This window comes from Heterocephalus glaber, unplaced genomic scaffold (genome assembly GCF_053883595.1).
Source record: "Heterocephalus glaber isolate CG9 unplaced genomic scaffold, H.glaber_assembly_v1.0 deba00001457, whole genome shotgun sequence".
Classification (NCBI taxonomy): domain Eukaryota; kingdom Metazoa; phylum Chordata; class Mammalia; order Rodentia; family Bathyergidae; genus Heterocephalus; species Heterocephalus glaber.
The window spans coordinates 25,329,498-25,343,050 of NW_028258305.1; the positions used below are offsets into that span (position 1 = coordinate 25,329,498).

Below are 13,553 nucleotides of genomic sequence, written 5' to 3' on the forward strand. Positions count from 1 at the left end.
CCATTTGTTTTTCCAGTGATCAAGTGGCTCTTTGATTGCCAAAATTGAAGGTATCCCTCTGAATTGGGTTAGAAATCTTTCTGTTTTGCCCCTTCAGTAAAAAATTTTTCTCATGATAACTAGGATTCTTCCTCTTATAGAGATAGATACATTCACATATATTGCACACCTTAATAATAAGACTATACTGTAAGATCACAAGTGTTCATTATATACATATCCAGATAGGCATTTTAGGAGACTAATATATATAGGGAAGATACTCTGCTTGTTTTGAATAAAATGAGAGCAAACTGGCCACTTTCACCCAGGAAATAGTGTAAGTAGAAGATAAAGTATTTGTTAAAGTGTTACTTGATTCAGGTCATTTGGGAAATATTTAAGAAAATAAGGTTCTGCTTACTTTGCCTATTTTAAAGAGTTTACCTCTCTGAGGGAGTACAGAGGAGCTCGAAATTGTACCTCTAAATATGTGAATTTATTGAGCATGCTCAGTTGTAAAGAGTATCAAGGGTAAACCTCTTGAGGACCATAACTAATGGAGCTAATACCTTCAAGGGTCACCAAATTATTCTTCTGAGATACCAAGTGGCAGAACTTCCTCTTAGATGTAAATCACAAATGCAGAAAATGTGATTTATGACCAAAAGAGCAAACATGCTAACAAGGACTGTAATTCTTACAGTCCGTAAGGAACATTCATTATTCATCCTTGCCACACACTTGTCACTGTTATGAACTGTAGTAAGATGATCAGTCAAAAAGCACCATTTCTGGGAAAATCATCAGAGACTACTGCTGAGGAACAGCACAGTAGAGGACAAAGTACAAACAACCTGCTGAAATAACAAACCAAATCAAACCAAACCATGAGCAGGCAATAATGCAGAAATGCACATCCAGATTACAACTGGAAAAGGGAGAGGCAAGGCTCTTTTCTACACTGACACCAAGAGATGCCCTAAATTGCTCAGCAATTTAGAATGGGCGTCCCATCCTTAATAAGGAAGACTGACTTGTTAAAGAGTAATTGTAAATCATTTTTCATAGCACAGTGAACTACAACCAGGCTGACATATGAACAACTTGGGTTAATTAGGTTAATGAAGATTCATCTGCCTCTTGTTATCTATGACGTGTACCCAGGTGAACATCCAGATCTTGGCTGTATTGACTTACAACCAACTTTAGTTACAGCCAGCCCTGGGGAACCGATCGAGTTTGTAATAAGGTTCCACTGTACTTATTTTTTTTATATTTCACGGTACCCTCATTAAATGAGTTGTCTTAGCTCCATGTTATAGATGAGGAAGTTAAGTCTCAGAGAGGTTAAATAATTTGCTGAGGTCACCAGCCTAGTCTTCACTACAAAGCCCGTGATCTGGTAGTTTTCCAGGGCTTCTCAGCTCACCACTCCTGATGTTTGGGACTGGGTAATTCTTTGATGTGAAAGGTTGTATGGTGCTTTGTAGAACGAAGCTGCATCCCTGGCCTCTACCCGCTAAGGACTGGTAGCATATCCTTTCATTGGTGATATCCAGAAATGTTTTAGACATTGTAGATATCCTCCAGGGGTAAAGGCACTCCAGGCTTAGATCCATTGATCTAAAGTTTATCAGTTTGAGTCTAGTGGAAACCAAGAGATGTCCTCTTATTCTGCTGTAGTCGGTCCTAGTAATTGGGTGGGAGGGCTTGTTTTCAGGGGAAATCCTTAAGAACGCTGAACTTTCCCAAACCTGTTCCTCATGGCCTTCTAGCAATGTAGTGAAAGAGGGAAGGCCAAAATGGTTTATGACTTGGTCATTCGGTGGTGACTTAGAATCATTGTTTCATTCAGCCATTCATTCAACAAATAACTTACCTCCTAGGATAGTGATGGCAAACCTTTTAGAGACCAGTTGCTCAAACTGCAGCTCCAAACTCATTTATAGCAGAGTGCCAACACTGGAATTAAACTTGAATACTGAGGTTTTATTTTAGAAAAAACAACTGTTATCTGATGGTCAGCTGCTGGGGCAACTTGGCTCGTGTACTGACAGAGCGCTCTGTGTACCCACAGTGGTAGGCATCCCATAGGTTCACCACCACTGTCCTAGCAGAATGGCTTCATTGAGGCATCAGTGTTTGAACTGAAGTAGCTCCAGAGGGAAGATTATGTGTTTCCTCAAAATGAGTTGGGAATGATGAATTCATATAAATAATGTGACCTGTCAGTAGGTTAGGAGTAATAGGCTCAGAGCCTGTGATACAGACATATTCCAGTCTCATGGACTTGTACTCATTGGTCATCTTACCTTGTCCACCAATCCATTTGCAAGCAGCCCTGCTGGTTACTTTAACTATTGAGTTAACTATTGCCCTGCGAGTACTGTTTATCTCAGCCTACATGGTAATTGCCTTAAATGTAAAATCAAACCAACAAACTTTTGCACTCCAGTGAGGCTCTGTAGGAGATAAAATGGCATGGTTTACATAAAAAAGATAGATAGCAATCGAGGCAACATTTATTTGGTGCCAGATGAGTGGTTCAAATAATAAATACTACCGGATGAGTGCATGGGGAGATTGCTATGACCTGGAACTGCCAAGGAGGACTTCTCAGAGGGAGTTCATGAGCTGAGCCTTAATGGATGAATAGAAAGGGTCTTTGTAACAGATTGAGAACTGCACTTTGATTACTTAGGATAGCATGCCATGTATAAGATACCATTTAGGTGAGTATTTTAATGCCATATAGATGTCCTTTTCATGAAATATGCCTGATAACAGATAAAATACAATTAGAAGCTCATGCATGATGATGAGTTTATTGCCAGCTCCGCCAAGAAAACCCATGAGTCACAGGTTTTCCATCACTCTCAGGGATCAGAATGGAGGCACATGAAGATTTCCCTGGTCCATTGCTTTGGTTAGAGCTCACAGAATCACAGTTTTGAACAAAAGTGTTCTTTTAGGAAACTGGGTTCTCAATTTGGGGAGACCTCACTGCAACCCGTCTGTATGACTTTGGATATTACACATACTGCATGGGATTACAGGAGGCACAGTTACCAATAAAAGGCTATAGAGGCCCTGTCTCTTGAAACACTGTCTGGATTATTCCACAAGCCCAGCCAACCAGAAGACTTTTATAATTCCAGTTGCATAAAATGCATGCAACAGATGTTCCTAGTCCTCGCTCCTGAGGTGTTGAGTGGCAAATGAACAAACAAACTGGGGAAAGGGGGGGAAGGGCAACCGCCCAAATCTTTATTCCTAGGTCTGAGAAGGATCATTTTTTTTCCTTCCTCCATGTGAAAATATAAACAGTCATTTTATAAACAGTTGTCACTTTTTGACTTTTAAAGATTCACAGTCCTTCTTTTGTTTACTTTGATGACCTTTGAAATAAGCTGCATCTGAAAGAGTAAAAAAAAAAAAATTCCATCTTCGTTTTTCAAAAAGAGGAGTCTGTGTGTGACCATGGTACACAGGAAGCCAGCAGGCTCCTGGGGCTTGCTCCAGCCCACCTCTAAGTTTGCAGGGCTGTCAGAGTTCCCAAGTCCACTTGGCCCAAGCCCCTTCACTGGGCACCTCAGATAATGTGATTACAGCCTGAAGACTGGATGCTGAATGCCGCAGTTTTTTTGTGATTCATACTCTTTACAAGGGAAAGTTGATAGCTTCTTTAAAATCTGCAAAGTTCAAATTAATGTAATAGCTTTACTACTTTCTTTTGGCCTTGTTCGCTGAAAAGACAGCATTGGAGATGCCACTGCAGCTCTCAAGAATGCTGCTCCCCGTGTCCCTGTAGACATCCTACTTGGTGGGCTTCCCCTCTCACCTGCTCTTTCAGCCCCACAGGGCACGGGGCTGAAGTCCTGGGAGGAAGAGTCCAGGGAGGAGCTTGGGAATGTTACAAGGTCTCCCCTGTACTGAAGCTTTGAAAAGTTCTGTTTCTTTGATTTCTGTCTCTTGCTGAAAAATGCCACGTAGCCGCCTGTCCCAATAAAATTGTGTGAATTTTTATTTTTAGTCTGATGACATTGAAAATACATGATAAAAAGAGTGTACCTTTGCTTTTATTGTTTCTGATTCCAAACATAGTGCATATACTCTTCATTCGTGATAATAGGATCACACGATATCTTAATTGTGGTGGTGTTTACACAGATCTGCACAGGGGATGAAGTTGCCCCTGCCATGTGCAAGACATGTGAAAAAATGTAACAATAGAGTAACATGTTGTCTAGTTAACAATAACGTTCCAATGTCAGTTTTCTGGTTATGACATAGTCATATAGTTAAATAAAGTGTCACTATTGGGAGTGAGTTAGAAGTTCACATAATTCACAACTATTTTTTTTGTTTTGTTTTGCTTTGGTACCGGGGATCGAACTCGGGTCCTTGCTCTTGCGCAGCAGGCAGCGAAACCGCTGAGCTAAATCCCCGGCCCATACAACTGTTTTTAAAAATAAAGTAAGTCTATAATTATTTCCAAAAAGTTTTTTAAAAGTAATGATTCTTACTGGAAAACTTTCTAAATATGTTAATAATTTGGCACCAGTAAAAATGGGATCATAGTATCTTAGCAGCTTCCATTTTTATTTAGCAGTATGACTTGGGGATATTTCCAGTTCAGTCCCTATAAATGTAATATTCTTTTTATGTTTGTTTTCAGTACTGGTAATTGAACCCAGGGCCTTCACACTGAGCTACATTCTCGGCTCCCCCACCCTTGCCCCCATCCTTTTTAATTCTTTTTTTTCAGGTTTTTTCTTCAGTTTTTATTTTTTATTAATATATGTTTGCATTATATAATGATTACATTCCTTGTGTGGAGTTGGTACAGGTATATAACGCATCTTAATTCCCTTTCATATCCATTCCCTTCTCTTCCCCCACCCCTTCACCTTCGTCTCTTGATCTCCTTCCAGTTTGAACAAAATCTTATCTTCCTACTTCCTACTATCTTTTATTTTATTCTTCATTTATATTTTGTGTTTCTCATGTAAGAGGAACCATGTGATATTTAAGCTAGTGTGTCTAATTTATTTCACTTAACATTATGGTTCCAAGGTACATCTATTTTCTTGCAAATGACTCATTTATCTTTCTTTAGGGCAGAGTAGTTCTCCATGGTGTATAAATACCACATGTTCTTTATCTACTCATCTGTAGATGGACATATAGGCTGCTTCCAAGATTTAGCTATTATGAAGTATGCTGCTATAAATATGAATGTGCATGTATCACTGTAATATGATGTCTTTAACTCTTTCAGAAAGATACTTAAAAGGAGAATACCTGGGTCAAAATGAACTTCTAGTTTTTTTGAGGAATCTCCATACTGATGTCCATAGTAATTGAAGCAATTTACAACCCATCAACAATGTAGAAGGCTTCCTTCTTCCCCACAGCCTCTCCAGCATTTGTTATTATTTGACTTCTTGATGATAGCCAGTTTTTCTGAAGTGAGATGAAATCTCAGTAGTGTTTTAATTTGCATCTCTCTGATGGCTAGCAATGTTGAACATTTTTTCATGCATTTATTATCCATCTGCACTTCTTTAGAAAACTGTCTATGTTCATTCCAGTTGCCCATTTTTTGATTGGGTCTTTTATTCAGGGGAGATCTAATTTTTTGAGTTATTTATATATTTTAGATATTAGTCCTCTATCTGAGGAATAGCTGGCAAAAATTGTTTCCCATTTTGTAGATTGTCTCTTCATTCTGTTGGTGGTTTTCTTTTCCCTAGCCCATTTTACTTTTTATTTTGCTAAATTGTCCAGGCCAAACTTGAACTTCCAATACTCCTGCTTTAGCCTCCCAGAGTGCTGGGATTAGAGGCATATGCCACCATACCTTGCTACAACATTCTTTATTATTATTATTATTATTATTAATTTAGCTTTTTTTTTGGTACTGGGGATTGAACTTGGGACCTTGCACTTGCAAGGCAGGCGGCGTATAATTTAGCTTTTTGATACAGGGTCTCACTGTGTAGTTCAGGCTAACCTTTTACTCACTATGTAGCATAGGCTGACCTCAGACTCACAGCAATCCTCCTACCTCAGCCTCCCAAGTGCTGAGATTACAGGCATGCACCACTGTGCCTGGCTACAACATTCTTTTTAATGCCTGTACAGTTTGGGCTGTGTGTAACAGGATACTTGTAGGAATATCCTATAATCTTTTTGTCTGGTTCTATGTTGGTCGTTTCTAAACTTTCCTATTATAGTCAGTGCTGCTGAAGATGATCTTGAGTGTCTGTATTTGTCCACACCTGGAAGTGCGTTTACAAAATGAACTCCTAGAAGTGCTTTTGGCAAGATTGAAGAAAGTATACATCTTCCATTATGACAACAATTGCCAGACCTGTTTGCTGCAGACCTGCAGTTTGCTGTGTTGCCCAGCTCCATCGGGCAGGCTTTGTGTAGAATACATTGTGTATGCAACAGTGTGGCTCTGCTGATTATCCTGCAAAAAGATTGTGATGATTTATATTCCCACCAGTGACGAATGAAAATGTTTATTTTCTTACCCAGTTTTTAATTGGGTCTTATATCCTTTCTAAAAAAAAAATTCTGTGCCAAATTCATGGGTTTTAAGAAAACATTGTTTTATTGCACTACTTTAAACAATAATGAAATTAGACATTTCCTCATATGTTCATTGGCTATTTGTATTTCGTCTGTGAATTGTTTGTTTATATTCTTTGCTAAATATTTGCAATTCCCAAAGCATGAGATATTTTAAATTTCGGGGAGAAGCACAGTGACACTTGCCGTCTGCCAGATGTTATATGAATTTCTAGCTCAAAGTAACTTACTGCTATTAACATTAGCTCATACTACATTCTTTTTGATAATTCTATTGTGTCTTTGCAAAACTGAATATGTGGTAGTTGCTGTGATAAAAAGCAATATTCACATGGAACAGGAATAGTAGTGGTGGAATCAAGGGATTCTAAAGCTTGGGAAGTTATAAAGTATCCTATAAGCACATTAGGCATACTTCCATTATTAAGTATTATGGTTACTTAAAAATAAAGTAATATACACAAGTTCCTTCAACTGACAGCCACTAAGTTGTTAGAGTACAAATACTTATTGGGATGTTTGGACCTACCTTCTTAATAAATGGAACTATTAGGTGTTTCCTTTGCTCCTGGAGGCTCCATGAAAACGTTATTGAGGTACTAAAGGTGCTGTGTATTGAAAAAGTTTGAGAATCTCTGCTATATTTAATGCCATTATTTGAATTCTGGTGTTGTGCTCTGTTTTATTTTAAGACAAGATCTCTCTATTTGTTTTAGGCTGGCCTCGAACTCACTGTGTAGCCCAGGCTGGCCTCAAACTCGTGGCAATCCTCTTGCCTCTGCCTCCCTAGTACTAGGATTACAGACATGTACCACCACACCTGGCTTGAATTTTGCTATTGATAGAAGGATCAGCAAATAGAAAATGTTATCCTAGTTTTGCCTTTGCTTTTGAATGTTTGTACTTTTGTGGGGATTTTTGTAGTTTTATAGTTTCTTTTTTCCACTGGATTCTTTCCTCCACCTGGAATTTATCTCAGTGCAAGGCCGTAACGTAGTGGTCCTACTACAGTGGTACCTCAGTTCACAAACTTAATTCTTTCCATAGTTCTGGTAACAAAGGGAATTAGATGAGAATGGAATAAAATTCAGCATATTATTTTCCCCCAGGACTAGTTGATTGCTTTAATACTATTTATTGAATAAATCAATCAATTTTTACTGTCTCGATGTCATTTTTATCATCTCAATTTTAATATATAAAATTTTCAGCATATTTATTTCTGGACCTTCTATTGTCTCTCTTTCTCATAGCACTTTCTGTTTTATATCTTGAACTTCAGTTGTTTATGTACCTATCTTACTTCCTGCACTAGATCGTAACCTTTCCCTTTACTGATTTAATCTTTATATCCAATACATCTGGCTGTTTTCTCTTTCTCTTCTTCCCACTCTAAAAACTTTAAATGTTTTGTTGTACAAAATTTTAAATGTACACAAGTAATATAATAAACCCTGTGTCTCCATCACTCATTCAACAGTGATCAGTTCTTGACTAAATTCATTTCATTTATATCACTACCAACTTCCCCCTCCTATATTGCTTTAAAATTAACTATGTCTAACTAAGCAAATTATGTTTTATTTTTCATTAATAAATATTAATACTTCAAAGACTTCCATACTTGAACATTCAAGTTGTGAACTTTCACAGGTGTACTGTATAAGGCTCACTTGTCAGATTATAAACATCCACCTTATGAACGTTCAAAAGAGTGGAACTCATTCATAAGTTGGGAACTTAGTGTGCTAGCTTTAAGGAATCTCAATAGTTGAAGATGCAAATATACTGAAAAGATAAGTTATCGAGTATAATAAAGGTTCCCCTAAGAAATTTAACCAGAGACTTATTTGGCAAATTAATAATGTGCAATTAAAACAAATTATACATAGCTTCTCAGAAGTGAAAGAACTCCTAGGTTAGAACAGATATTATATCAGTATTTAGCAAGGTTTAAATTTTTTACAAATAAGCCTTTCTTTGTATGATGGGCTAACATCAACTAGTTTGACATCACTTGGTAACCCTTGCCCTTACCCACCATTTCAGGGCTGGAGATGCTGCTTCTGGGTAACAAACTCCTTTCTAATTGCATCATAAAATCTGGAGCACAAATGTATGTGCACTCTTTTCTCAACACATTTCCCCCAACTCCTTAATGTGGAGAGCTTAGAGAGATGACTTTTAGTCTGCTCTTGCCACACTGGTAAGGGAGTGTAATAGCATTCCAAATCAGTAAGTCCATCTATTTACTGAGTCCTCTCCCTTCCAGACAAAATTCCATGTCTTGGGCTTCAGGGGCTATGAACAGAACACAGTCCTAGGAAAGGAGGTTGTAGATTGATAACTACAATGGCAGAGTTTAAAATTTTTTTTTAATTCCACTAAATTACCTGTTGGTGCACTGAGGAGGTAACTGGGGTAAGACACTTTATGGAGGAAGTTTAGTTTAATTTGTCTTTTAGGATCAGTGGAATTTCAGTAGACCAAGGTGAAGATGGTAGAAGAAGAAATGGAAGGAACATTCTGGATAGAAAAGCAATTGTAAGTTTTCAGGAATGGAAAGTTGTCTCTTGTAACCACAGAGTAGATTTATGAAGTGGAAGAAGTAGGAAGTAAAGTTAGAAAGGTAGGTTGAAGGCTTCTGTGCCAATCAAGTTCTTGAGTTTGGAAGTCATTGACAGATTTTAAACTTGGGAGTGATCTTTCAGAGCCTGGCTTTAGGAGAACTTCTGGCAGCCATATGTGAAGTAAGTGTTGGAAAGAGACCTACCAGTTAAGCTGTTTTCATCATCTAGATACAAGGCCCCTTGGCTTCTGAAAAGGACAGTGGGCGTTTTCTAGAAAGGAGTGTGGATTTGAAACAAAGTGAATTCCCAGGCTCTCACAGACCTGATGTTTGTGCACCTTTTAGTCCTTAAAGATATTAATGGCTTGTTTCCTGTGATTCTCTTCCCTAAGCCAGGTCAGGTGGGAACTAATTACACTTTTGTAATTAGCATCTTCCTAGCAGTAGCAGTAAGCCATGAACTGTTACCTTTTGAGAACTTATCAAAAATCCTTCCTAAGGACAAATTCTTATGTGATAAACAGGTTGAGGTTTGAGGGAGCAATCACTTGGAATGGTTTCTGGCCTGCTCTCTCGAATAGGGTCTGGCTAGTAGCCACATGGCCACTAAGGCTTCTACGGATTGGCCTGGCTGAGGGGCTCAGGTTTCTTAAGGTCCTGCATCTAACCCAGTTTGACCCTTGAAGGCTGGTAACAGTTGGGTTGGTGACAGAAAACAGGACTTTGAGCTTTCTGTACAGATGACATAGGTAGGTACATATGCCCAGCATTTGGAAGTCAGCAGCTAGAGGGATGGTCCTGAGAAGCCATGTCCATTTGGGCTTCCTATTCATATGCCTGAAAGAGAAAACAATTCAGAATCTATGTTGTAATGATGAGAAATGACATATAAGTGAGAGAATTTTTCTCTTTCTTTCCCATCCTGTCTCACACACACATACAAATACCATCTGCCTTTTCAGTAGTTTTTGCTATATCTGTTTCTAGCTGTTATGTGATTAGGCATATTTTTGTGAATTAGAAAGTTTAGATTCCTCCCTCAACCATTCTCTTCCTTACACACCCCCCCACACACTTCCCAGTCTGACTTAAAGCCATAAAATACTTCTGCCTTCTTTCCTGCTTGCCTGCCTTTAGTTCTGTTTGTATGAATTAAGTCGACAGGATAAATATTCACATTCTCAACTACAGGCTGAAACAATGTTTGCCTGTTCTGCCCAGTGAGTCAAGAAAAAAAGGGGGCCTGACATCACTCTATACTGTACATTCCCGGCATAGATCATTTATTTAAGTCCCTGAAAAAATACAGATGTTTTACCTACCAACCGAAATAAAATCTTATGTAAACACTGAGGTTGGAAAAATGCAGCCCTGACTTAGCTGGGGGGTTGGAGCAATGCAGAGAGAAGACAAAGCCAAAGGAAGATACAGAAATTTTGTACTTGGCTGAATGGGATCGGGTCAGATGTGTTCACCCACAGTCTCTGCATTTTGCATGGCGAAAAAGGAAATAGATCAAATTTAGTTTTAAAAAAATACAATTGAAAAAGTGGATAGATTTGTGGGGGTTTTTGGTTTTTTTCATACCGGGGATCGAACTTGGGACCTTGCGCTTGCGAGGCAGGTGGCAGAACCACTGAGCTAAAGCCCCAGCCCTAGATTTGTTGATCTTCAGAATTTGGGATTGTTAATGGTTCCAATACATTCACCCAATTATATCTGACCTTTGAAGTGACCATCTCTCTTCTTACTGGAGTTGGCCTTTTTCATGGCCTGCCTAACCTTGTCCTGTTATTGCTGGATCCTGCTAGTTTCTGGAGTTCAGCTGCTGTTGATTTTATAAGTGGGAAAATTGCCTGGAAGCCATGCTTGGTGAGAAGGAAAACCCATCTCAGAGCTGCATTCCCAAACAACTATATATCATCTTGATCTTGTCTAATACAAGTCACTATTTTAGTCCAGCAGCATAAACTAGACATATTTTACTAGTGCAGTGTGAGTTTTTTTTCAGGGAACTGCCTCATGACTCTTTTTAGGCCCAAAAAGAGCAGTACATTTGTTCTCTGTGGAGTTGCTTTTAAGATTCTAAGTTGCCCAAATGGACCCTGTGCTTTGTGCAGATATTTGGGGCTCCCCTGACCCTTCCTGTGTTTAGAATGGGGTTTGGTGGGGACAGAGAACTGCTTGGAGTTCCATTGAGGCTTGCTGGTGTTTTTGAGGATGGGAAATCCAGCCAGGCACTCCCTGGCCCGCCTGTAGTACATCCCCTGCTCCTCTCGACTGATCCGGGTGACTCCCTCCCCAGGTCAAGGCTGACTGTCCCATGTCTGTGATAGTCACGGGGAGGCTGGTGCTCTGCCCTTGGCTAGTTCATGTGTGCTTTCGGTCTCTTTCTAACTGAGAATAACTATCTGAAGGTGACAGAGCTTTCTTCTGTTTTCTTGTGCTGACACCTCTAAATCCACCTCTGACCCTTCTTCAAGGAGCCGGCTATAACTAGGGGTAACTGTCTGTCCTCTGTTTGTCCCAGTGTGATTATTAATAGAGCTCCCTTTCATTGCAAAAGAATTCCTGTTTTGGGAATAAATTACCCTAACAAGAGCAACCAAGGCATAGATGTTCCCAGTCAAACTCATTCAGTCCCCTTCTCCCATTCCCCTTCCCCCATTCTCGTACCTGCTGCTTACTCTCTGATGATCCTGGTCTTGAAAGATGGTCTCCCCTTCCTCCTTCAGTAGCTGCCCAAGTTAAGAGTCTCTTTCCTGGGGCTGTGGGTGTGACCCAGTGGTAGAATGCTTGCCTACTACATACAAGGCTCTGGGTTCCATCCCCAACACCACACACACAAAAAGAATCTCTTTCCTGACACCCAGCTCTGTCTACACCAATCTCCAGGCCCTGCCTCTGCAGTCCCCCTGCCACCACCACCCCGATCTCTGAAATGCATCCCTTCCCCTGTTCCACTGCTTCTGGAGTTTAGGTGGGGGTAGGGCCAAGGAGTCCTGATGGGCCAGGCATGGGAACCAAGGAGATCATGGCCCTTCCTGTCCATCCTTTGATTTCAAACTCATGATAGAGATTTAGGCTTAGTAAAGATTTCATTTTCTCTTGATTTTCCAAAATTTAAAAGAGAAAGAGTGCGTGAGCATTGGTAAGTGGCTTTGGGACTCTGCTCTAGTGACCAGAGTCATGAGCACGAGCGGGGATGGTGGACCAGAGTGCTCTGTGCTCTCAGGGCAGCCAGGCGACTGTCGCCCTGCAGGAAGTTGGGCCCACAATAGCTGAATCTTCTGACCTTTTAGAAGTCAGAAATCAGGATGATTTTGAAGTGATATCTCCCAGTTCATAAATGTTTGAAAATACTGCATGAGCCAAATAAAGCCGCTCTTGGCCACAGGCTGTTGGCCTTGATGTTAACCTTGAGCCCCTGGTTTCTGCACCTCCCACCGCTTGTCTAGACACCTGCTGTGGTCCTGCACCTCTTCCTTTCTGCTGTAGCTTGCACCCTGCCCTGGCTTTTCTCCCCAGATCACCACCCCTGCCACTGAAGTGCACTCTCCGGGCAGGTCTCTGCTGTCAGCAGGGCAGGACCCACCCTTAGGTTATTGTTCAGAGCTTTCTCAATCTGACCCCACCGCTCTGTACACCGCCAGCCTGTTTTCCTGTCATACAGAGCTACTAGCTGTCCCTGAGCAGTACCAATACTTTTATTTAATTAGTAGAACAATATTGATTTTATTTATTTTTTTTGGTACCGGGGATCAAACTCGGGACCTTGCCCTTGCGAGGCATGCACCGAACAATCTTAATTTTTAACAACAGTTTTAGAATTATAGAAAAATTGAGTTGTTAACATAGGGAGTGCTCATATGTTCCTTTGCTCTCTGCCCCCTCCTTCCAGATTTCTCCTACTATTAATATCTTCACTAGTGTAGTGTATTTGTTGCAGTTAACAAACCAGTATCGATACATCATTATTAACTGAAGTTCACAGTTTATGTTGTTTCACTTTTTGTTCGTAATATAAATATTTTTAAATAAGCCTTAAAATCTGTTAAAAATTTGATTTTCTTTGCTTGCATACTCTTTCCTTAATCCTGGCAAGATTCTTTTCAAGACCAAATAAGAATATCAGTCCTTCTGCAAAGCCTTCTCTGGCTGTTTATTTTTAGAATGGAACTAGAAGGAAGGGAGTAGACAACATAGAAAAGAACCGACATTTTTATCAGGTTCCTAGTGCATTGCCAAGTAGTATTTATAGTCTTCTGAACCTCTCTACAGTCACACAAGGTAGATATTATTACAGTAGCCCCCTCATCCACAATTTCTCCTTGTGTAATTTCAGTTAGCTGCAATCAACTGCAGCCCAAAAAAATTAAATATCAAATCCCAGAAATAAACA

The 13,553-nt window shown here is 39.8% G+C and overlaps 1 protein-coding gene across 3 annotated transcripts in view; it reads left to right on the top strand.

Annotated features, from left to right (window-relative positions):
* Nucleotides 1-13,553, top strand: part of LOC147826996 (tRNA (32-2'-O)-methyltransferase regulator THADA-like) — a 191,415-nt gene that overhangs the window by 70,859 nt on the left and 107,003 nt on the right. The window lies entirely within an intron of this gene.